Source organism: Rhinoderma darwinii, chromosome 1 (assembly GCF_050947455.1).
Source record: "Rhinoderma darwinii isolate aRhiDar2 chromosome 1, aRhiDar2.hap1, whole genome shotgun sequence".
NCBI classification, from domain to species: Eukaryota; Metazoa; Chordata; class Amphibia; order Anura; family Rhinodermatidae; genus Rhinoderma; species Rhinoderma darwinii.
The window spans coordinates 88,391,682-88,416,478 of record NC_134687.1 but is presented as its reverse complement, the minus strand read 5'-3'; the positions used below and the strand labels follow the sequence as shown (position 1 = coordinate 88,416,478).

General features: G+C 42.0%; 1 protein-coding gene across 10 annotated transcripts in view; it reads left to right on the top strand.

Moving 5' to 3' along the window:
* The first annotated feature begins 2,866 nt into the window (after positions 1 to 2,866).
* The window catches only part of TLR3 (toll like receptor 3), a 39,369-nt gene continuing 17,438 nt past the window's right edge, over positions 2,867 to 24,797 (top strand). For 7 of the 10 annotated variants that reach the window (XM_075860170.1, XM_075860169.1, XM_075860165.1 and 4 more), the window contains exon 1: positions 2,867 to 2,963. The gene's annotated coding sequence lies outside the window, so the exon portion shown is untranslated. Of the gene's footprint in view, positions 2,964 to 3,752; positions 3,833 to 11,650; positions 11,755 to 24,797 lie in introns of those variants that run through there. The other 3 variants (XM_075860168.1, XM_075860167.1, XM_075860171.1) reach the window with 2 other exon arrangements.

Genomic DNA, 24,797 nt, shown 5'->3' with positions numbered 1-24,797 from the left:
GGTTCCCTTTAAAGAGATCAGTGGAAGGCAGGAGTGGCCTACTGGGACAACGGGATCGAACCAGGGATTCCGGGACACTTTGGGGCAGTAGTGAAGGAGGTCACCAGGTGACCTAGAATATAACAAACCTGAAGGAGTAACAACTTCTGTGGCTATGATAGAAGAGTGCGCACAGTAAATATAGCCCGTGTGTTTTACCTTATTAAATGCCTTATGGTTCAATGTTGCTATGCAACAAATATTAAAAAGTCCAAAGGTTATTGTTACTTTTTACAAGCAAGTTTCTCTTGTTTGTTAAGGAAAGTATTATATTGCATCAATTTCCAGGTAACGTTGAAATACAGGTTAAGTGCATATACAGTACACACGCGCAAGTATGCATATGTTAACAGATATTCAAGCATATATTGAACTCTCTTCCAAGACTTCTGTTCTATTAGTAATTAATCTAAGACTCTGTTCATACCACATTTTTGGTCATATAGCCCAAATGCAAGCATACAGTTGCATTCATTGTCCATTGATTCCAATTGTAAAACAAACAAAAAAAACAAAAAAAAACCCCACTCCATCCTCACAGTCCAGGTCTTGGGCTGTCTAGCTATTAATCAGGGATCAGGTGTGATAGCCCTTTAAAAAGGCTGCAGTTCAGTCACACTCTCTCTCAGCCTGGGGAGAGGAGCTTGTGAGAGCAAACCGACTGCATTCATAACAGGTTGTATGGTCTGCATGGTTTATGGTGCCAGGCATTAGGCCTGCACTGTATTAGTTAGGATACCTGACTGTATAGTTAGTGCCGGACAGGCAAAGAGTTTTCTTTTATTTGTTTTCTTTTTATTCATACACAACCTGTAAATAAAACTGGCTGAGGCCAGTAGTACCACATCTCTGCTGTGCGGACTGAAATTTACGCCTAATCGGAAACGAAGAGGTGCAGCATTCAACAGAGCGCTTCTGCCGCTTCACTTTAGCGATCGGTGGGGGTCTCAGTGCTCGGACCTCCACCGATTAAGAGTTCTGACATATCACTATGGCATGTTAAAAGTTTAGTTACACTTAGGTGTTACAATTTATTATTATTATTATTATTTTTTTCTTCTTTAACCCCTTCCCCCTGCTTGCATTCTGGGCCCTAATGAAAAATACATTTTTTAAGTTTTCCATCTTCACATTCGAAGAGATATAACTTTTTTATGTTTGCGTCGACATAGCTGTATAAGGTCTTGATTTTTGCAGGACAAGTTGCACTTTGTAATAGCACCATTTTGGGGTACATATAATTTATTCATTAACTTTTTTTGGGGGGGGATAGAAGAGAACCTGAAATTTCACCACTCTTTTTTTTGCGCCCTAAATCTACGTCGTTTACCGTGTAGTATAAATAACACAATAACTTTATTCAACGGATTGTTGCGATTGCAACGATACCAAATTTGTATCGATTTTGTATGTTTTACTACTTACACAGTAAAAACGCTTTTTTTTCAAAATTATTTGTTCTTGCGTCTCCATATTTGAAGAGCCATAACTATTTTATTGTTCCGCCGATGCAGTTGTATGAGGGCTTTTTTTTGCGGGACGACTTGTAGTTTTTATTGGTACCATTTGAGAGTAGATATGACTTTTTGATCACTTTTTATCAATTTTTTTTAAAGTCAGGATTCAAAGAAAACAACAATTTTTCCATTGTTTTTTATTTTATATTTTACGGCGTTCGTCGTGCGGGTTAAATAATGTAACAGCTTTATAGCCGGGGTCATTACGGATGCGTCGATACAAAATATGTGTAACTTTTTTGCTTTATTGTGGGTTTTTTTAATAGTAAAGCATTTTGTAAGGGGAAATTTTTTTTTTTTTTGTTTTCACATTTTTTTTTTTAAATTAACTTTATTCAACTTTTTTTTTCTTTTTATACTAGTCCTACTAGGCGACTTTAATATGCGATCACCCGATTACTAATACACTGAAATACTTTTGTATTGCAGTGTATTACTGCCTGTCCGTTTAAAACGGACAGGCATCTGCTAGGACATGCCTCTGGCATAGCCTAGCAGGCATTCACTACAGGCAGACATGGTGGCCTTTATTAGGCCCCCAGCTGCCATCGGAGACACAGACACTCGGCGATCTTATCAGTGGGATGAGAGGGAGCTCCCTCCCTCTCCCTCCCTCTCTCCAAAACAACTATTGAGCACCGCATCTGAAGGGTTAAACGGGTGAGATCGATACTAATATCGATCTCACACGTTCGAGCAGGGATGCCCCCAGCCCTCAGCTACATCTGGCAGATTTGACAGCTCCCTGCTCTGTTTATTTATTCTGATGCAGCGCCGTAGAAAAGCTATTGCATCAGAATAAAGTTAACTAATGACCGCCGTGAAAAGGCTTATCGGCGGACATTAAGAGGGTTAATAAAACAGTGTATCTGTGTGTTTGGTGCAACTTTCTAAATACTTTTTATTAAAAATGATCTTTACTTTTTGAGATGTGGCTGCTTTGTATCCTGTATGCAGAGCATCTATATCTAGTTCTAAAACCTGTATCCGTCAGGTCAGCGGGAGTGATGGGTACAGTGTCAGCGGGTTGGGGGGGGGGTCGAATTGCATGTGTCAACAGCCCAGGGCCCCTTGGTACACTTAATCCGCCACTGGGCCAAGACCATATTAAAGTAAGGCGGGGGCCCGCTCGTAAACTTCTGCTATCTTCAGAAAATCCTGTCCGCTCGTCCGCCGCTTCCCCTTACCCTCTTGTACTGACCTCCTCTTCCACATCAATGTAATAGCTTGTAGCTGCGTGAGGAGAGGAGTAGGAGTTAAGTCCCAATCTGTAACGCGACAGCGGGCATTCTCTAAACCCACCACCATTTTCTGGAGCCTGGACATGTGTGCTGGAGCCGGAGGTCTGAATCATCGCTGGAAGCTGGGACAATGACTGGAGTGGGAGTCAGCAGCTCTTCTGACACAGTAAGTAAAGTGTCTGAAAGTGCTGAATAAAGGGTTAGTCCACAGAGTAAATACTGCGGATTTTCGTTGCGGAAAATCTGCAGCGTAATACAGTAGCAGTAGAGTGGATGAGATTTCAAGAAATCTAATCCACACACTGCGTACGTGAAATGCGGTGATTCCGCACACAAATTGACCTGCGGTGCGTTCTTTTAAGCCGCAGCATGTCAATTGTGTTTGCGGAATCGCCGCTATTTTGTTGCTGGTTTTCCCCATTGAACTAAATGGGGATCTAAAACCTGCAACAAACAGTCAAGTGTTGTGACTTTTGCAGCAGAATCGAAGCAATAACGCCGCATAAATTGCAACTTAGAAAAAACAAACACCTTTACAGTATATACCCATCAGATAACCCCTTGAGGGAGTAAGGTATGCTCTGTGACATATCTTTATTCTCATTTCCAAATACCTGGCAGATGGTAAATATTTATAGGCTTGCTCTAATGCTAACAGTATATTCCCATAAGTTAGTGTGGAGTCATCTAATACCCATTTGGAGAGGGAAACTTCCATTTCCGCATAATCTAGAAGTGTGGGTAGAGCTTGATAGTTTCGAGATATCGCTCCCCTAATACTCAGGAGTTTGTTGAATTTTGCATGTACAGCGGGGTTCCAATCCCTATCAGTCAGTTTATGTAGCAGAGTGTTGATCTAACGTCTCGCCTGAAAATACATGAAGTGAGGGAACGGTACATCCGGACATTTTTGCAGAAGTTCTGTTCTCGTGAACATCCTCTTTTCCGCAACATGCAGCAGACAATATATGTTCTTGATACCTGCCAAATATCGCATGGGACCCACCATCCTGAAAGCCAGGATTCTTGACTAAGGTCAGATAAGGGGAGATCAACGGAGAAACTCCCAATAAGTTTCTGATTTTAGTCCACCCCTTCCATGTAGATAGCAAGAGAGGGTTATCTTTTATTTCTTCCGACAGCATATGATGCTGTAAATGAAGCATGGCGGGTAGTGCACAGTCCGGGAGAAGTTTTTGTTCTAATCCTGTATCTGAAAAGTGTGATGTAGTATTTATCCAATCCCTTATTACCCGAAGTAAAGGTGCTAAGTTATATACTCGGATGTTAGGGAAAGCTATCCCTCCATTGAGTTTGGGTTGTTGTATCAATTTGTATGCTATCCTCGGTCTCTCCCCCCCCCCCCCCAGATAAAAGTGCGATATAAGAAATTGATGCGTTTTTCATCCCCAGGAGTGAGATAAATTGGGAGTGTATGAAATAAATATAAAAGTCTGGGTAATTCTGTCATTTTTAGTAAGTATGGTCTCCCCAGGTATGAAAGGGCCAAGGATCCCCAAACTTTCAGTGTAACCTCCAACTTTTGTATATATGGGCGGATATTAAGTTTATATCGATCTGATGGATTTTTCTTTATCTGTACCCCCAAGTATTTCAGCGAGTTATTTTGCCATCGAAAAGGGTATGCAGAAGACCAAAAAGGTTTTGACGGTCCCTTAAGCAAAAGTGTCTCAGTTTTATCGATGTTGAGCGTTGTGAAGGAATAATTTCAAAATTCCATGTTTTGTATTTTGTGTCAGTATACACTGCACAGTGTGATATTCATTTTTGTTTTTTTAGTTTGTCTTGTAATAGTCTGCAGATGCTCTGCAGATTACTTAAGGTATTTCTTCTTGGCAGTAAAATAGTTGATAGAAGTAACAGTTTGGGATGGAGCTCAAGGTCAGAGGGAGGAATTCTCCCTTTGCTGATTACAATATGAGTTATGCTCTTTGTTCTGTGTCTTATAAATATACGCTGTGTATGACAATAAATTGGAGTCTTTCTTTTTGAGAACATGGTCTCAGAGTGATTTGACTCACCGAGCTCGTATATATACCTACTTCTAATTTGGAACCTACAGAAATCAAGGCGTAGTGGTACTGTTGCGAGCACAGCGTATAACCCGAAAGGGGTCCAAATGTAGTCCGGTCCCCCATTATCTGAGATAGGGCTTGTTTTGGCTCGGAGATCATCAACAGTATGTCATCCGCAAATGCTACAATTATGAGTTCGGCCCGTCTTTTTTATGACGGGGAGGTTTGTAAATGTCTCAACAAAGGATCTATTGACAAATTGAAAAGTAGGGGTGAGAGTGGACATCCCTGACGTGTCCCCCGGAACATATCTAAATGAGGTGTATTATGTGCATTAACCGTAATTGTGGTCCTAGGGTCAGTTTGTAGGAGCGCTATGTAGTTCAGAAAAGTAGCACCGAATTTGTGCTGCATTAGGGCTTCGGTCAGGAAAGGCCACGCCATCTTATCGAACGCTTTCTCTGCGTCCAAACTCCTAAGCATAGTTACCGGGCTCTGTGGGCTCCGAGCCATCCCCGTGGCCGCCACTGACACGCGGACATTTTTTATGCATTGCCTTCCCTGAGTGAAGCCTGCCGGACTGAGTATATGTGGTAGGATAATATGTAATCTATTGGCTAGGATTTTAGACAAAAATGTATAATCCGTGTTTAGCAATGATATGGGTCTGTATGACTGAGGGTTTATCGGATCTTTTTTGGGTTTTGGCAAGAGAATAGTCCTGGAGTCCGTGAAATAATCTGATAAAGCCGACTGTGTGTAAGCGGAGTTATAAAGGTTAGTTAAGGTCAGAATTATTTCCAGAGACATCATTTTATAAAATTCAGCCGAAAAGCCATCTGGTCCTGGTGTATTACCATTCATAGAGGCCCCGACCACGCCACGGACTTCCTCCTCTTCTATAACAGAGTCTAGCATATTTTGGTGTTCCTCTGTTAAGGTGGGCACTTGTAAAGTATTGAGGAAAGATTTGATTGTTACGGGGTCTGCCGGGGCAGCACGGAACAGATCTTCAAAATAATCATGGAATATGTGCGCTATTTTGTCCGGGTCAAGCACTCCGTGTGAGGATCACATAGTGTCAGGATTGATTTGTAAGGTTTTTTTTCCTTTGCCATATTGGCTAGTAAGGAACCTGCCCTGTTTCCCCATCTATAGAATCTGTTCTGTGTGTGTTTTACCTGCCATTGTGCATTTGTTTGTACAAAAGTGTCTAGAAGGTGTTAAGTATATTTGTTGAGCCCGGGTATCCGGGTCCGGAGCATATTTCAATTGAGCCGACAATAGAGATGTATGTAGTGTGTTGAATTGGTCACGCTGTACCTTCTTCCTATGTGCCATATAGCTCATTATGTGACCTCGCATTACGACTTTCGCCGTTGCCCAAAACAAGGGTGCGTCTCCTAGGTGTTCCATGTAATTATTCCATTGTATCCTCAAATAGGATTTAAAGTCTTCTGAATTTACCAGGTATGTTGGGAATCTCAAAGATGCAGTTCTCGGTCGTGGGGTGGCTATCTGGATTGTCACATGTATAGGGGCATGGTCCGAAATTGTGATTGGGTTAATACAGAAAGCGAGATGGTGTGTAAAAAGCGAGGTGGATATTAGAAAATAATCGTGTCATGTGCCGCAGTATGGCACGTGTATTCCTACGAGTCTAAGTTTGTGATCCTCCAGGGATCGCATAATCCCAATTGTTCCTTAAAGTGGGCCAGGGAGGCAGCAGTAGAGCTCAGTTGTGATCCTCGAGTATTTCTATCCAACTGAGTGTCCTGTACCCCCATTAAAATCTCCCCCAATAATCATGTTTTGTGTATTATGCTGTAACAAGATCTGCATCATATCAGTGTAGAAAACGTGTTGATCCTGGTTTGGTGCATACAGGTTAACCAAGAGGTAGGATATATAAGGTACCAACCCTGAGGGTCAGTGATAGTGTTTTCCACCACATGGGTCAGACCTTTCCGTACTTGTATGGCTACCCCCCTAGAGGAAGGGCTATGGGAAGCTGTATAACATGTCTTCAGCCAGGTGGCATTTAATGTACCCGAGTGGTCTTGTCTCCAGTGTGTTTCATGGAGGAAAATAACATCAGGGGATGAGCGTTTAATATGTGAAAGAACCTTTTTCCGTTTTATGGGAGTGTTAAGTCCTGCTACGTTCCACGAATAAAATTTTATGCCTGACGGAGTGTAGTATGTATCTGCGTTTGTACTCATCTGTGCGGTGTCAACCAGGGCATCACTGTAAAGTCATTCATTATGGTGCTGTCCCATTCGGTCCAAGCGAGCCGCCGGAACAGCTAAACTCCAAGTGGCATACAAGGGTTTTGGTGTAGATCATATGGCATCTGAAATATAAGCAAGGTTAAGAAAAGAGAGCATGGCTGGCTCCAAACAACAAACAAAAAACAAACCAACAGCTTAGGCATTAGTACATAGTACATCTGCAATTCAACAAGTTGAAAGGACTATGGTAAAGTGGGGACTGTCTCTCCCCTAAGTGTGGATTGTCAATCTCCGCTCTCTTCCATGTGAAGATGTCACCTGCAGCCAAAGGATCCTCGAATATCAGTGATCTTGTTCCATCTTTTATTCTCAGCTTGGCCGGATATAGTAGTTTAAATTTCGTGTTGTTCTCCGCTAGCATTTTACAGATGGGCACAAAAGTCCTTCTTTTTTGCGATACTGCGGCAGAAAAATCTTGTAACATTAAGATTTGGTTACCCTGAATCCGCAACTCCCTTTGCTGTCTATATGCCCTCAAAATTGTCTCTTTCACCGACCAATTTAGATATTTTGTGATAACCTCACGTGGTCTGCTATTGCCATTGCCCCCGTTGGTACTGTCTCCTGTTTCAGAGCCGCTGACAGTTCCTTGGTCAGATAGTCTAAAAGGTATTCCCCTCCTACACTCTCTGGGATGCCAACGAAGCGCAGATTGTTTTGGTGATGTCGGTTTTCCAAGTCTTCCACCTTGTCACGGAGTGCCGCCTCCAGTGTTTGGCTGCGTTGTAGAGAGGTTTCAAGGTGGGTAATGGTTTGTTCTGTCCCTTGTACCCGAGTTTCCAATTCCACTATCCTCTGCGCATTGTTAGTAATTTGAAACAGCGCAGAATTTATTGAGGTATGGAGCACTTTGAGATGTTTTTCAAACAATGGGATCAATAGTTGCGATACCTTATCAGCCACCAAGGCTGCTTGAAGATCGTCCCTGTTAGAAGGTCCCGAAGGACTAGAACTAGGAGATAAGTTTGGAGGAGTGATGTCATCTACTGAAAAAAGATCCGCCGTGTTGGATACTTCCTCAGGTGGAATCTTACTCTTAGTATTGGATGTTTTGGAAGTGGCCTTGTCGTGTTTGGCCTGCAGATTTTGTTTATTCATTTTTAGTGGCGTGGTGACTTCCGTTCCCGATCGTTGATCAGCTCTCAGCTGTCTACCAGACGATGTTGTAGTAAGAAATGTGTCCATAGCAAGGTCCCAACGGGAAGAGGCGAAGTTAGAAATACAAAATAGATTACATCAAGAGAGCACAATCCCCGTATACACACCTCTACTCATTTGAGAAATAGGCGTCCTCTATTTGTGAGCATCCAGTTAGGGAATATAAGGGCGGATTTCCAAACATCTGTGTCGCAAAAGGGAGCGCAACGATCCAATCGGCAGTTCTTACCGGAGGTAGCACAGTATCCTGTGCATATAATAGTATTCTCAATATAAACAGTGAAGGGATGTCAGTCCGCACATAAAAGTATAGGGCACTTCAATGTCGAGAGGTTACAGGTTACATGGATGTGATGGAATTCACAAATCAGCCACTAGATAGCCTCAGACACTGTGCTGTGTCTGCAGTACAGGGTAAGTTGTAACTAAGGATTTCCAGCTCACAAGCAGAGAACAATTTTTTTTCTTTTGTTTTTTTTGAAGGAGCGTCTATGACACGGTAACTTCTATAAGAGCAAACCACATCCATATGATAGGTATTGGTTCAGAATGCACTAGACCAGAGGAAGTGCACGAATAGGGTCCCAACCCAATCGTATTTGAAGAAGTATTCGGCACACAAAATGTAGGTTTTAAATTCTTTAGATGTATTGTATTCGATGCCAGCGGCTTAGTGCGTGCAACGTTTCGGTCAGGAGACCTTCGTCAGGCAAAGTGGTAAGCCGCCATATTGATGATAGCGCCTAGCAACTGGATACACCAGCAACCAGTGGGATTAAGTGCCTGACGAAGGTCTCCTGACCGAAACGTTGCACGCACTAAGCCGCTGGCATCGAATACAATAAAATAAATCTAAAGAATTTAAAACCTACATTTTGTGTGCCGAATACTTCTTCAAACACATCCAAATGATGTCATGCAATGAGGCAAACAGGGTAGCAGTGCAGAGTACTTATCTGTATCCAGGCAATGATTCAGCGTCCGTTACCAGTGAGGTGTCTCTCACTGTCCGCAGGCAATATCCAGCCTGGTCGGTCCTGTGGAGGTGTGTGAGCTGTCGTCTGCGGGCAAGCACTGCAGATCCTCCTATTATACTGATGGGAGCCGTGCTGCAAGGGATCCCCACCTCTCACCGCTCTATCTCCGGCGGTCCTTTAGCGTGTCAGGGAATAAGGCCTGAGGTCTCGTGGCCTAGCACTCAAGATGCCTCCCAGAGCAGTCTCACTCCCACCTGTTGGGCCGACTTCGGCGGTAGATATGGCGCTCCCGCGGCAGAGTAAAGCTGTCACCGTGTCGTCTCAGGTCACGAAAATCTGGGATGCTCGGACCGGAGACTAGATTCTGCAGCGGGGTGCAGGAGCTGAGTTAAAACACGGCCATCCTGGATGTCCCGCCCACCGGAAGTCCAAAGTTTCGTTTTTGTAAATAAAATGATTAACCAGGGTTGTGTGGTGGAGTTTTTATTTAAAAAAAAGTATATTTTCTTATGTCTCCGTGCATTATTTAATACTTTATTAGCGCCATAGTAATGGGCCAATAACCGTGGCTCTTCCCATCCTGGTAATGCTAGTCTGCTGCTGCTTGTTTTATCTGGCTGGTTATGAAAATGGGGGGGACCCCACGTTGTTGCTTTTAAAAAAAAATCAATAAAAAAAAAATCAATAAATAATTGACGGAAACTACATGGGGACCCCCCCCCCACTTTCATAACCAGCCAGATACAATGCCAGAGCGTGATATGGTGCTAGATGGGGAACCCTTAAGTGGGCGATGCCACAGGAGGGTGGGGACATACAATTTGGCTGTATGGGGTCCTGAAATTTCTCATGGCGGCTGCCACAGGTGTATATACCATATGGGTGTATATATATAGGGGGCGCACACCACAACAGAAAAGAGCCTGAGTTTATTTAGACAAATTAAAGCAACCAGTCCAAACAAAGTCAAATATTGTAGTTTGTGCATTGAAATCTCAAGTGTTGGTTATAAAATAAACAATCTCCTGCCTATGCCTCAGATGTGCAGAGCGGGCATAAGAAGGACAACAGTCCCAGTGCAGCAGGTATGGTGTAAGTGTGTGTATGTGTATATATACATATATATATATATATATATATATATATATATATATATATATAACAAACTCTGAAATAAGGCCCCATGGAGTAGTGCTGAAACGTTGCTAGTGGTGATTAAAGTGATCCTATTTTTTCAATAAATTTGGAGCGCTACCTTGTATTTGAGTTTGTTACGCATTTTGGGGCATTGGTCACATGTCCAGACGAGGATATTGCACCCTATACTGTACATCTGAAACGGTGCTGCTTTTTATATATATATATATATATATATATATATATATATATATTTTCAAACAGAGAAAGCAGCAGCACTCAATCTCAGTAAGAGAAAGCTTACATATGTGAACGGGTGCCAGCGAGCAGTCCAGATCCTAGGACTGTATCTATATTCAGGAGAAATAAATCTTGCAGCACTCCAACAGGATGAATGAAAAAACTGTGATTTATTCAAGCCAACATACAGCGGTGCAACGTTTCAGTCCAACATTAGGACTTGAAAAAAGTCCTAATGTTGGACTGAAACGTCGCACCGTTGTATGTTGGCTTGAATAAATCACAGTTTTTTCATTCATCCTGTTGGAGTGCTGCAAGATTTATTTCTCCTGAATATATATATATATATATATATTATATATATATATATATATATATATATATATAGACATATTGATATGTGCACACTGGTGGTCATGGGAGCACATGATGATAGTTCTAGCTTTTCAGGGATACGATTACTCCAGCGGTCAGCAACTTTCAGCACTCCAGCTGTCGTGAAACTACAACTCCCAGCATGCTTTGACGAAGGGCATTGACAAAAGGCTTTATTATTCCAGGCAAAGGCTGTAAGAGCATGCTGGGAGTTGTAGTTTCACAACAGCTGGAGTGTGAAAGGCTGACCTCTGCATTACTCCATATATCTTCAGTACATCTATTACAACACAGAACTGTCGCATCTATGAAATGTGTTCTATAATTGAGGCTGTGGATGTGTCGCTTGCTCTTATAAAAGGAAATAATAATACAACAATAATAGCCATTTAAGTTTACTTTGTTTTTGTCAAACAATATTATGCATCAAAATGAAATTAGAAGAATTCCTAAAGTAAGAGTGATTGTGTTATTATGGTAAAATCAGTGCATTGAGCGTAAATGTGGTTCAGAGAAAACTATAACCACTATAACTATTACTGACAGTGTCATGATGTGACAGATGATTTAACCACTCCCAGGCTGGAGGCACTACCCTAACGCCAGTGAGTCACATCAACCAGCTCTTGATCCTCCACCTAAGTCTTGCAGGCTTCATTCCCAGTCTGTGCTTAATCTTTGTTATGGTCGGCGTGCTCTGCACAGTAAGAAGGACTTAACTCTCCTGCCCAGAAGAAGTGTCTGTAAGTTTCCAATACAAGCGTATGTACGTTTCTGTAATAATGCAATAGTTATGGGATACTATACTTTATTTAGCTGCATTTTTGGTTAACCGTTTGTAAGCTACTTGCACACAGCTCAGTATATAATATTTACAATGCCTGAGAGTTCTCATTCTGCTCTTTGTTGCATGCAATAAACCTTTTTCTAAAGTCGAATATAAATTAACACTTAGGGCTTGTCCACACATAGCGGAATTGCTGCGTATTTTACGTCCGGAATTGTGGGCGGAAAATACAGTAGCAGAAAAGTGGATGAGATTTTCCGAGCAGAGATTAACCTGCGGTGCGTATTTTTTGTACCGCAGCATGTCATTTCCTGCTGCGGAAAGTGGACTGAATTGCTGTGTTTTTCAGAGGAGATTTCTCCATCTCACAGCATTGGGAAGAACGCAGCAAAATTCGCACCATTTTCTGCAGTAAACAATACTGGAAATGGTGCGGTTTTTCCGCAGCGGAATGTCTGGCAGTTTTAACGGAATTGCTGCAGAAATTCCTTTACATGTGGACAAGCCCAAAGGGCTCCTTTCACACAGAATACAGTAGCAGCAAAGTGGGTGAGATTTAACAAATCTCATCCACACGCTGCGTAAAATTTCACACTACCACTAAAGCTCGTCCACACGCTGCGGAATTGCCGCGTTTTTTCCAGCCAAGATTTTGGATGGAAAGAGCACAGCAGAATACAGTAGCAGCATGGTGGATGAGATTTAACAAATCTCATCCACATTCTGCGTAAAAATTCTGAGCAGAAATTGACCTGCGGTGAGTATTTTTCAGACTGCAGCATGTTAATTCCCACTGAAAAACGCAGCAATTCTGGAGATGTCTCCTTCTCCTAATAACGTGAAAAACGCAACAATTTACGCAACATTTTCTTCCGTAAAAAACGCAGGAAATGGTGCGTCTTTGCCGCAGCGAAAATTCTCTGAGAGGTGAACAAGTGTCCAAATGGAAAGTATCGCTTCCGTTAGAATTACCATTGATTTCCGTTTGCCTCCATTCGCTAGGTTTCCGGTTTTTTTCACGGAACAAAAGTACTGCAGACCTTCCTCTGAAGGAAGAAAGCTAAATGTACTATAACGGTAATGTGAACTTAGCCTTATAGATATAAAAATTATCGAACAAGTCTTATAAAGATCATAAATACCACAAACTCTACAGCAACAAGAGCTGGTGCTCAGTGCTCTCAAAAAATTTGAAACAGGGGTTATGCAATATTTGACAAACATGATAAATATATACTGCACACAGCAAACGGCTACTATGCTACCAAAATCGAGAGTGCACAGCATATGAAACGTAATAATTTAGGCCTCGTTCACATCAGCGTCGGGCATACCTCCCAACGTTCAAGTATCCCCCACACAGTATAATGCCCTCTAAGATGCCACCATACATTATAATGCCCCCATACAGTATAAAGCGAACACAGATGCCCCCATACAGTATATCACCCACACAGTTGCCCATATGCAGTATAATACCCAAACAAATTCCCCCATACAGTATAATGCCCCCATGCAGCATAATACCCCATACAGTATAATGTCCCATACAGTATAATGCGAACACAGATTGCCCCATACATTACAATTCTTCCAAAGCTGCCCCATACAGTATTATGCCCCATAGCTGCCCCCACACAGCTTAATGCCCCCATACAGGAGTCTAGCAGAAGTCTAGGAAGCAAAATGAGGGAGCTGGAGGCCTTGGTACTGTAAGAAAATATAGATATAGTGGGTGTTGCTGAAACATGGTTGGACTCTTCTCATGACTGGGCTGTATATCTAAATCAGGGTTTCACACTGTTTCGGGAAGACAGGGTGAATAGGAAAGGCAGTGGTGTATGTCTGTATGTGAGAAGCGATATGAAGGCGGTGGTGTATGTCTGTATGTGAGAAGTGATATGAAGACGAGTGTGAAAGAGACATTAGTGGGTGAAGATTGTGAGGAGGTTGAAACCTTGTGAGTGGAATTCCAAAGGGAGGTAAACACAGAAAAAATTACTTTTGGTGTAATCTATAGACCCCCCAATATAACTGAGGAGATGGAAGTTCAGCTATATAAACAGATGGAGCGGGCTGCACAGGCGGGTACTGTAGTGATAATGGGAGATTTTAATTACTGGGATATTAATTGGTGTCCTGGTTCGGCTTCAACTGCAAAGGGGAGACATTTCCTCAACCTGTTGCAGGAAAATTTTATGGGCCAATTTGTGGGACACCCGACTAGAGGTGAAGCTCTGTTGGATCTAGTCATTTCTAATGATATAACACCTATATGTACCTCCAGGAGTGAAATCATTTTGACTGACAGTCTGAAAAGATTAGACATATAACCAAGTGAAAAACTTGGTGCATAGACCTTTTTTATATTCAAGAATATAGCCTATAAGTGAGGTCAATTAACACAAGATTATTAGAAAAATACAAAATATCCTTTATTGTAAACATGTATAAGACAAAACAGGTTAAAAAATGAAACATGCAGTGCAATATGAAGGTGTCCTACAAAGCAGGAAGCATATGGGCATAACGTAATTAATTGGAGTAGATTTAGGCCACAAGAAAATGGTACCACGGTACACGCTATGTTGATGGTGGACAAAAAAATCCCCATGCATGTACTTAAATTATACAATAGGCATAAGGTGATCGTTGAGAATAACAAAATATATGTATGAAATGTAAGTAGACCATGCTAGTGTCAACATATATTCAATCAGACCTATGCACGTGGCATGATAAACAAATGTTACTTACCAATATTGTTGCTCCTGCACTGTAGAGACACCAGGCCGATGCGCGTTTCGGCAGAAATGCCTTCGTCCGGGGATGGTGTCTCTCCAGCGGAAGCTGCTATTAATATGGGCATTGTCCGAGAGAAGGATGCAGGCAGACAATGGAAGGATAGCCTCTATATGGCAACATACGCCAGGTACATCCAGATAGAAACGCGAGAACGTAGGACATCACGGACACTCCCCCCTGATTCGTAAGCGCTCGGCTTATCCCTGATTGATGGAGTGGATTATTCTCTGAGACTGAACTGGACATATGAAAAAAAAAAACTGTTTTGTCTTATACATGTTTACAATAAAGGATACTTTGTATTTTTTATTAATCTTGTGCTAACTGACCACACCTATAGGCTATATATAATTTCTAATAATGCAGAACTTTGTTGGGAATGTTAATGTTCGTGAAAACTTCGGTAACAGTGATTATAATATAGTTATATTTTACATATAATGTAAAAAACAAACACAGGCTGGGAGGGCAAAAACACTTAATTTTAAGAAGGCCAATTTCCCCAGGTTGAGGACTGCAATTCAGGATATAGACTGGGAAAAACTAATGTCAAATAATGATACAAATGATAAATGGGAGATTTTCAAATCTACTTTGGGTAATTATAGTGCAAAATTTATTCCTATAGGTAACAAGTATAAACGACTAAAATTAAACCCCACATGGCTTAGACCTTCTGTAAGAAGGGCAATACATGACAAAAAAAAGGGCGTTTGAAAAATACAAATCTGAGGGTACATCTGTAGCCTTTGTAAATTATAAAGAGTGTAATAAAATTTGTAAAAAGGTATTAAAATCAGCAAAAATCCAAAATGAAAGGCAGATGGCCAAGGATAGTAAAACAAATCCCAAAATATTCTTCAAGTATATAAATACAACGAAGCCAAGGTCTGAACATGTAGGAACCCTAGATAGTGGTAATGGGGAGTTTGTCACAGGGGATCAAGAGAAGGCAGAGTTACTAAATGGGTTCTTTAGCTCTGTATATACAACAGAAGAAAGAGCAGCTGATGTAGCTGGTGCCAGTGCTGTTAATATATCAGTTGATATACTGAATTGGATGAATGTAGAGATGGTCCAAGCTAAATTAAACAAAATAAATGTACACAAGGCCCCGGGACCAGATGGGTTACACCCTAGAGTTCTTAATGAGCTTAGTTCAGTTATTTCTGTCCCCCTCTTCATAATATACAGAGATTCTCTATTGACTGGTAAAGTGCCAGGTGATGGCGCAGGGCAAATGTGGTGCCTATTTTAAAAAAGGGCTCTAGGTCTTCCCCGGGTAATTATAGACCAATAAGCTTAAAATCCATCATGGGGAAAATGTTTGAGGCGCTATTGAGGGACTATATACAGGATTATGTGACAAAAAATAGTATTATAAGTGACAGCCAGCACGGTTTTATTAACCCCTTAAGGACGCAGCCTAGTTTTGGCCTTAAGGCTCAGAGCCCATTTTTCAAATCTGACATATTTCACTTTATGTGGTAATAACGTTGGAATGCTTAAACCTACCCAAGCGATTCTGAGAATGTTTTCTCGTGACACATTGGGCTTCATGTTCGTGGTAAAATTTGGTCGATATATTCAGTGTTTATTGGTGAAAAATTGCAAAATTTAGAGAAAATGTTGAAAAAATTGCATTTTTCAGAATTGAAATGCATCTGCTTGTAAAACAGACGGTTATACCACCCAAAATAGTTACTAGTTCACATTTCCCATATGTCTACTTTAGATTGGCATCGTTTTTTGAACATTATTTTATTTTTCTGGGACGTTACAAGGCTTAGAACATAAACAGCAATTTCTCATATTTTTAAGAAAATTTCAAAAGCCTTTTTTTTTAAGGTACCTCTTGAGTTCTGAAGTGGCTTTGTGGGGCCTATGTATTAGAAACCCTGATAAAACACCCCATTTTAAAAACTAGACCCCTCAAAGTATTCAAAACAGCATTTAGAAAGTTTTTTAATAATAGAAGGTTTTGCAAATACTCTCACTTTTTATGTTATACAAGTGAGTGTTGGAACCAAAATGGTGTATACCACCAATGTTCTATAAATTTGTATTGAGGAAAGGACAAATGGGACAAGAGTAATGGTTCCTTTGAAGAAATGTGAAAAATAAGAAAACTTTATTAGAGATTTAAAAAAAAATTTTTTTTAAAAATATTCCAATGTGGGTCTATTATATTGTGGTGTAGATGACCCCTGTCAAACACCTAGGGCAAAATAAGAATTAATTGTCTATCATATATTTCTGTAATACACTATTATAATCAGACTTGCTTTTAGTATATTACTTTATAACAAGCTTTATTGTTTCTCTATTTCTATTATATCAGAGTTAAGTAACCATAGGGCAGTGGTTTTTTGTTCCCAGTATGCTGTATTCACATATTCTCAATGTATCAATACTTTGTATTTGTATACATTGAGTGTATCAATGTTGTGCTGTATTTACATGCACTGATTGTATCAATGTTGGCTGTGAGTAGGTGTCTTGTCGTCCTCACCATGTGAAAGATGACAGGCAAAAGCGCAATAGATATATTGCTGGTAAATTTGAATTCACCGTTGGTTACACTTAATGTGATGTGCCAGTTGATCAATTATAGCGCTGGTGATTGACATATATCATCTCGATCTGGATTGCCAGACTGATCAACTGGCACATCACATTAAGTGTAACCAACGGTGAATTAAAATTTCCCAGCAATATATCTATTGCGCTTTACCCCATTTTGTTGCCCAATTTGTCCTTCGTGTGGCAATACCCCATTTGTGGTGATAAACTGCCGTTTGGGCCCATGGGAGGGCTCAGAAGGAAAGGAGCGCTATATGTTTGTTGGAGTCCATATTTTGCTGGATTGGTTTTCGGGTGCCATGTCGCATTTGCAGAGCCTCAGAGGTATCAAAGCAATGGAAACCCACCAAAAGTGACCCCATTTTGGAAACTACACCCCTCAAGGAATTCATTTATGGTTGTTGTTAGCATTTTGACCACACAGTTTTTTCACAGCAACTATTTCAATTGGGCTGTGACATTAAAAAAATGACATTTTTTCCAATAAGATGTAATTTTTTTAATCAAAATTTCTTATTTTCACAGGGAACAAAATACTCAATTTTGTTGCCCAATTTCTCCTGAGTGCAGCAATACCCCATTTGTGGCAATAAACTGCCGTTTGGGCCCATGGGAGGCCTCAGAAGGGAAGGAGCGCTGTGTGTTCTTTGGAGTACAGATTTTGCTGGTTTGGTTTTCGGGTGCCATGTCGCATTTGCAGAGCCCCAGAGGTATCAAAGCAAACCCATCAGAAGTGACCCCATTTTGGAAACTATACCCCTCAAGGAATTCATTTATGGGTAATGTGACCTTATAGACCCCATAGTTTCTTCACAGAACTTATTTGAATTGGGCTGGGAATTAAAACAAAATTATTTTTTTCAAATAATATGTAGTTTTGGCTGAAAATTTCTTATTTTCACAAGAAACAAAATACCCCATTCTGTTGCGCAATTTGTTCTGAGTGCCGCAATACCCCATTTGTTGTGATAAACTGCCGTTTGGGCCCATGGGAGGGCTCAGAAGGAAAGGACCACCATTTGGCCTACTGGGGATTTTCTAGTGCGAAGTCATGTATGCAGAAGCACCTGAGGTACCAGTACAGTTGAAACCCGCAAGAAGTGACCCCGTTTTAATAACTACACCCTTAAGGCATTCATCTAGAGGTGTAGTGAGCATTTTGACCAGAGACCTACACCCCATAAACTGTAATGTGGGTTCTCCCGGGTATGGCAATACCCTACATATGGCTGTTATCAGCTGCCTGGACACACAGCAGGGCTCAGAGGGGAAAGACGAGGGGGGATAAGCTGTGCGGAGTGCATCAGTGTAAGTAAAATTGTGGTAAATTATAAACCAAGGGATGTATGATAAATTTGAAAACTGACTTTCATACAGAGCTCTGATTATTCGGGACACGTGTCACATTGATATATCGTGTCATCCCTTATAGCAGACTTTGCACCTCTTTTGACTTTTTCCCTTCTTGCCAGTGTGGGGAACTTCTCCTGGAAAGTGTTGCCGCCTTGGTACGATGCGTGTGGCCCCGCTTCCAGAAGTACTGGGTGCCCCCCCTTCTTGGTCCCTAAAGATTAGGTTCTTGATAATCACTTATTGAAATTCCAGGAAAGTTCCCGTCTGGCCTGCACATCGACGTAGCACGTACGCATTGTACAATGCCATCTGTATGATGTGCCCGGCCAGCTTCTTATACCACACCGCATGGCGCTGTAGGGCTTCAGGATTTGATCTGACAAGTCCACACCTCCCATGTACCTATTGTAGTCCAGGATGCAGTCTAGTTTGGGGGTGGCCTTTCCTTCATATAGCCTAAACCTGTAGGTATACCCGGATGCACTCTCGCAGCTTATACATCTTCACGCCATACCTTGCCCTCTTACCCGGCAGGTACTCGCGGAATTGAACCCTCCCTTTAAAATGTACCAGAAATACACTTCTCGGGGGTGAATGCTTGGGAAAACCGGGCACTGGAACGGTCTAATAGGGGTCTCCGTTTATACAAACGGTCAAACTTGGGGTCATCTCGGGGTGGGCACGGCTCATTATCAGTATAATGTAAGAAGCGAAGTATTGCCTCATTTATTTATTTTTTTAGGTTCCAGTTCAGTTCTGAAGTTGCTTTGAGGGGCCCATATATTAGAAACCCCTATCAAATACGCCATTTTAGAAACTAGACCCCTCAAAGTATTCACAACAGCATTTAGAAAGTTTATGGACCCTTTCGGTGTTTCACAGAAATTTAGAGCCAAGTAGAGGTGAAATTTAAATTTATTTTTTTTTGTCAGAAAATCCTCTTTATACCATTTGTTTTATAACACAAAAGGATTTATCACAGAAACGCAACTCAATACTTATTGCCCAGATTCTGCAGTTTTCAGAAATATCCCACATGTGGCCCTAGTGTGATAATGCACTGAAGCACCGGCCTCCGAAGCAAAGGCGCACCTAGTGGATTTTGAGGCCTCTTTTTTTATTAGGCACCATGTCCGGTTTGAAGAGGTCTTGTGGTGCCAAAACATTGGGAACCCCCCAAAAGTGACCCCAATTTGGAAACTAGACCCCTTGAGGAATGCATTGTAGTTTTCTTGGGGTGCATGCGGCTTTTTGATCAGTTTTTATTCTATTTTTAGGTGGCGTGGTGACTAAAAAACAGCAATTCTACTATTGTTTTTTGATTCTTTTTTTTTTACTGCGTGCACCGTGCGCTATAAATGACATTCACTTTATTCTGCAGGGCGATACGATTACGGCGATACCAGATGTTTATAGTTTTTTTTTTATGTCTTATGGCGTTTGCACAATAAAATACGTTTTGTAAAAAATCATTCACTTTTTGTGTTACCTTATTCTAAGCGCCATAACGTTTTTATTTTTCAATCAATAAAGCCGTGCGAGGTCTTATTTTTTGCGTAACAAACTGTAGTTTCGATCAGTACCATTTTTGATCTCTTTTTATTCCATTTTTTGGGAGGTGAAGTGACCAAACAATTGTGATTGTGGTTCGGTTTATTATTATTTTCCTTTACGGCTTTCTCACCGTGCGGGATAAATAATGAAATAATTTTGTAGTTCAGGCCGTTACGGACGCGGCGATACCAATTATGTATAGTTTATTTGTTTGTTTATATATTTTTATTAATAAAAGCGGGGTTTTTACTTTTAATACTTTTAAAACTTTTATTTTCTTATCTTCACACAACTTCTTTTAACTTTTTTTTTACTGTATTACTTTGTCCCACTAGGGGACTTGAGGGCAGGAGGCCCTGATCGCAATTCTAATACACTGCACTACATGCGTAGTGCAGTGTATCAGAGCTGTCAGCTACTCACTGACAGCAAGCATAGTGGGTCCTGACGTTGTCAGGACCCACTAGGCTTCCGTCTATGGCATAGCCGGACGCCATTGTTTGGTGTCCGGTTGCCATAGTCACCATCGCCGGCCGCTATCGGGTACCAGGCCGGCGATGGCAGCTTAACCCCTAAAAAGCTGCGATCTCTATAGAACGCGGCTTTTAAGGTGTTAATCAGCGGGGACACAGCGATCGGTCCCCGCTGTAGGAGCTGTGACAGCTGCTGAACAAGACCGCAGCTGTCACAGCTCCTGTATGTGTCGGGAGGATGGCCGAAACGGCCGTTACTCCCGAGACGTACTATTAGGTCATGGAGCGCGAACGATACAGCTGCCATGACGTAATAGTACGTCCAGGAGCGGGAAGGGGTTAAGGACAGAAGCTGTCAAACCAAACTGATCTGTTTTTATGAAGAGGTGAGCAGAAGCCTAGACAGAGGATGTAGCCGCTGTGGATGTAGTGTTTTTGGACTTTGCAAAGGCATTTGACACTGCCCCTCATAGACGTCTAATGGGTAAATTAAGGACTATAGGTTTAGAAAGTATAGTTTGTAATTGGATTGAGAATTGGCTCAAGGACCGTATCCAGAGAGTTGTGGTCAATGATTCCTACTCTGAATGGTCCCCGGTTATAAATGGTGTACCCCAGGGTTCTGTGCTGGGACCACTATTATTAAACTTATTTACTAATGATATAGAGGATGGGATTAATAGCACTATTTCTATTTTTGCATATGACACCAAGCTATGTAGCAATGGAAGATGTTTGTGAATTGTAAGCGGATTTAAACAAACTAAGTGTTTGGGCGTCCACTTGGCAAATGAGGTTTAATGTAGATAAATGTAAAGTTATGCATCTGGGTACCAACAACCTGCATGCATCATATGTCCTAGGGGGAGCTACACTGGGGGAGTCACTTGTTGAGAAGGATCTGAGTGTACTTGTAAATCATAAACTAAATAACAGCATGCAATGTCAATAAGCTGCTTGAAGGGCCAGCAAGATATTGTTGTGTATTAACAGAGGCATGGACTCGGGGGACAGGGATGTAATATTACCACTTTACAAAGCATTAGTGAGGCCTCATCTAGAATATGCAGTTCAGTTCTGGGCTCCAGTTCATAGAAAGGATGCCCTGGAGTTAGAAAAAATACAAAGAAGAGCAACAAAGCTAATAAGGGGCATGGAGAATCTAAGATATGAGGAAAGATTAAAAGAACTAAACCTATTTAGCCTTGAAAAAAGACGACTAAGGGGGACATGATTAGCAGCCAGGGGCGTCACTAAGGACTTAAAATATCAGAGGAAATAGCCCCAATACATATGTGTCTCCCCAAAAAAAATGTGTGTGTATGTATAGGAGACAGCATAGCTATAGCACTACGACCCTATAAACTATTGATAGGATTAGATACATTGGCTCAGCAGACAGTATCACACATGATTGGATTGATTAGATACAGCAGCTCAGCATCACACATGATAGGATTAGATATTATTACCACCTTAGTAATGCCCGCTGGCTGATTGACAACCTTCATTACTGAGGCGGGGCTTAATGTTAGCAGGTGCAGAGGCTAACACTAACCCCCATTATTACCCCGGTACCCATTGCCACCAGGGGTACTGGGAAGAGCCGGGTACGAACCAGTACCCGACCATCTGCAGTGACGGTCAGGCACCGGGGCGGCCGCAGGCTGGTAGTATTAGGCTGGGGAAGGCCAAAAACTGTACTGATTGCCCGGCCATCAGTACAGATGCTCAAGTACTGGATCGTACCTGGCTCTTCCCAGCACCCCTGGTGGTGGTGTGTACCGGGGTAATAAAGGGGGTTAGTGTTAGCCTCTGCACCGGCTAGCACTAAGCCCCGCCTTAGCAATGGATGCTGTCAATCAGCCGGCGGCCATTACTAAGGAGGTACTAATAAAGTTTAAAAAAAAACACAAAGACATAGAAAAAATATTTTATTGAAATACAAAAAAAAAACACACAACGCTCATTAACCATTTTATTGATAATAAAAAAAAGCTGTCATTTAAGTAGTCCTGGAATCCGACGTAGTCCAACAACCGAACCTGTAAGAAAAAACACAAAAAACGATTAGTAACACGTGTTAGGCTTAGATACAGGGCCCAGCAGACAGTAATCTTATACAGTAATACAGGGCCCATCAGACAGGATCACACATGGGCCATGTATCCAAACCTACCATGTGATTGGCTTAGATACAGGGCCCAGCAGACAGCATCACACAATCTGTGATCCTGTCTCATGGGCCCTCTAAGCCTGCTACATCGTAGGCTTAAAGGACTTGTCCAGTCCCTAAACATTGATGGCCTATCCTCAGGATAGGCCATCAATAGCTGATGTGTCGGGGTCCGTCTCCCGGGACCCGCCAATCTGCTGTTTTGAAGGGGCCGCAGCACTCGTACGAGAGCTGCTTCCCCTTCATTTCCCTTAATCGCTCACACTGTGAATCGCCGACACGGATTCACAGTGTGACCGGAATGAAGTGACCGGAATGAAGGGCAAGCAGCTCTCGTACGAGTGCTGCGGCCCCTTCACAACAGCTGATTGGCCGGCTCCCGGGTGTCGGACCCCGCCAATCAGCTTCAGCAGACAGGGACATTAATCTTACCCTCCTCTTGAGCCGCGGCGGAAGTTCTGTCCTGACGCTATCCAGGATCACGTTGTTGTGCGCGGCGCATAGCGTTGTGACGTCATGCGCTGCGCACAGCGCTGTGACGTCAGGACCTCCACTGTGATTCTGGAACCAGGAAGGTAAGTACTGTCAGTTAATATAGTAGCAGGGGCCCGCGGCCCGAGTTACTATAGTAACTTTTTATTGATGTTGTGCGGGGGGCTGCTGGCCCCCCTGGCTTCGGGGCCCGGTCGCAATTGCGACCCCATGCGACCCCTTTATCTACGCCACTGGTCACATACAAAAAATATCGTGAAATCCTGTTCCATGTAAAACCGCCTCAAAAAACAAGGGGGCACTCTTTCCGCCTGGAGAAAAAAAGGTTCAATTTGCAGAGGCGACAAGCCTTCTTTACTGTGAGTACTGTGAATCTATGGAATAGTCACCGCAGGAGCTGGTCACAGCAGGGACAGTAGATGGCTTTAAAAAACAGCTGAGATAATTTCCTAGAACAAAAAAGTATAAGCTCCTATGTGTAGAGATGTTTTACTTCCCTTTTCTCATCTCTTGGTTGAACTTGATGGACATGTGTCTTTTCTCAACTGTACGAACTATGTAACTATGTAACAGTATAATGCCCCCATATCTGCCCTTCTACAGTATAATGCCCCCAATACTGCCCATAGTGCCAGTGCCCTTGTAGATAGTGCCACAGTGCCCATGTAGATAAAGCCCCTATATAGTGCCACAGTGTCCATGTTGATAGTGCCACACCCCCTGCAAGATAGCGCCATTGGGACTCCCTATATTAGCGGAATCCCCAGCCAGAGCATAGGTCGGGGATTTTGGTCCTAGAGGGAAGCCCTGATGTCACTGTCGATATATGGCCTTGACGTCAGTGGCTACTCCTTGAGCGACTCTGGCTGGGGATTCTGCTCCAGGAGGAGCCCCTGACGTCAATGTCCATATATAAACAGTGACATCAGGGATTTCCGCATTGATTTCAATGGTGATGCTTCCGTTGCAAATGGTTTCCATTGGTCTCCATTCCGTAAGGTTTCATTTATTTTTTGCGGAAACAATAGTGTAGTCGACTGCTCTATTGTTTCCGCCCAAAAAAATGAAACTTTACGGAACAGAGTCAAACTGAAACCATTTGCAAAGGAAGCATTACTATTGAAATAAATGGTAATGCAAACGGATTCTATGGTGTTTGTTTGTCTTTCCGTTTATGGGTTCCTTCCGGAAAGGTCCAATGGAACACATCAACGGAAACCGAACGCTGATGTGAACGAACCACCTTCACACAATTTAGCATCAAATGATAAACAAAAATTGCATGACAATTCTAATTTGCGACTAAAACGCTAACTGAAGCAGACCGCTTATGCAAACAAAACGCACGCTGCAAAGAACTGTAAGATGTGAGGCGTTCATACATACCATACATGTCTATGTTCACAGGTGTGGCTGTGTTAAAGAAATGACAAAACCGCAGATAAGCGCCAACCAATTTTTGGATGCAAATTAAATTGAAGATTGTATAGGTTTATAATTTTCCATCCCCCTATACAAACTCTAATTCTAATCCATTAGCACAAATCCCTAAACCTAATCTTA